General features: G+C 43.9%; 1 protein-coding gene and 1 long non-coding RNA gene across 2 annotated transcripts in view; one reads left to right on the forward strand and one right to left on the reverse strand.

Annotated features, from left to right (window-relative positions):
* The window catches only part of cacng2a (calcium channel, voltage-dependent, gamma subunit 2a), an 85,308-nt gene that overhangs the window by 15,695 nt on the left and 68,136 nt on the right, over window positions 1-1,477 (forward strand). The gene's annotated exons all lie outside the window — the stretch shown is intronic.
* LOC112146377 overlaps window positions 61-1,477 on the reverse strand; it is a 23,887-nt gene continuing 22,470 nt past the window's right edge. Inside the window, exons 5-6 of the long non-coding RNA XR_002919258.2 lie at window positions 539-652; window positions 61-463 (exon numbers count right to left, since the gene is read on the reverse strand). This is a non-coding gene — a long non-coding RNA (uncharacterized LOC112146377). The remainder of the gene's footprint in view (window positions 464-538; window positions 653-1,477) is intronic.

Here is a 1,477-nt window from a genome sequence, read left to right on the forward strand (position 1 = left end):
TTGGTCAGTTGTTAACATCAACTACAGAGCAAAAATGGTTATTCTGAATAACAGAATGACTGAGTAACAACTGTTTATTTCTCTATAAGTCTATAGGATTTTGGTTTCTTGGAACCAGCAGGTACTTCCTGTTTGGAACACCAGGGGGGCGGGGTCACTAAGTCCAGTTCTTTTATGCAGTCAATTAACAGCTCCCAAAAAATCCTCATTTTCAAACAGTTTCAACAACTTCCAGGTTCTGTTCCTGTATATATTAAAACACCAGAGTCGTCTGGATGTTCAGTGTCATTATGATGGAGAACTAAAAACCGTCCATGAAGGGACATGTATGACCGATCTGCTGCTTCATGTCTGCTGTAATGTAGCACTGCAGTGTTCTGGGATCCAAAGCCGAGTCAGACTTACAGGCTCATCAACTCCTGCCATGTTTTCACGCTCAGTATCAAACAAACACGTTCTTCTTCTGAAAATGAGAAGCTTCCATGTTAAAGCGGCTTGAATAACCACTCGATTTTTAGTGTGATTGCACTCTGATTACATAGAATTGATCTTCTTGCGATGGAAGTGCAATTACCAGCCGGCCGAGTTCTGTGACTCCATTGCAGCTCCTCTGTGCTCGCCGTCCCCGGCTGCTTCCTTAAGCTGCAGAAACCTCCCAAAGAGACCCAGCAGTTAATGATAATTAACTGCAGATACAATCCATTCATTTTAAGAAGGTGCAATTTGCTGTTTTTTCGTTTCCTTTTTTTATTTTGCGACTGCAGAGAAATGGCACAGAGGAACAGCAATCTGGCTTGTGATTAATTGGTGGTGTCCGCGGTGCACTTCATTTGCAATCTATTACGGTGTATTTGTTTTGTGTCAGAACGCAGACCAAACACGCTGCATCATCTGGGAGTGGAGGGAAGGTACGAGTCCGCTCTGCAGGCAGCTGCACGGCCGCGGCTCGCTGGGATTAATGCTGATGGAATAGCTGTAACAATAACACAACAGATTGTGGAATGATGTGCTGTGTGAGAGCGGTTAGCATTCTATAGTATCACGGCCACCGTCGACAGAGATGGCAAAGCTTCGTTCTGTTAGCAGAGTTTTATTTTGACAGTATTCCCACTTTTCCGGAGTTCTGAGATCACCGACACAACTCACTTAAATGTGAAAGACAGAACACGACAAAAAAAGCCACAACAAGACGGCAAAAGCCAACAACACAATGAAAAAAGCAGAAGCACAACAACAAAAACCACAACACGACAACAAAACCAGAAGCACAACGACAAAAGCTGAAAACACCACGACAAACGTGGAAGCACAACAACAAAAGCCGACAACACAATGACAAAAGCCGAAGCAGGACAACAAAAGCACACTAACACATCAACAAAAAAAGAAGCACAACAACAAAAGCATGACGACAAGATCCCGGTCCCTGCTTTCAAGAACTAGTCCTCTCCTAAACTCCATCAGTGGGTGTGCCTGG

This window comes from Oryzias melastigma, linkage group LG8, assembly GCF_002922805.2.
Source record: "Oryzias melastigma strain HK-1 linkage group LG8, ASM292280v2, whole genome shotgun sequence".
NCBI classification, from domain to species: domain Eukaryota; kingdom Metazoa; phylum Chordata; class Actinopteri; order Beloniformes; family Adrianichthyidae; genus Oryzias; species Oryzias melastigma.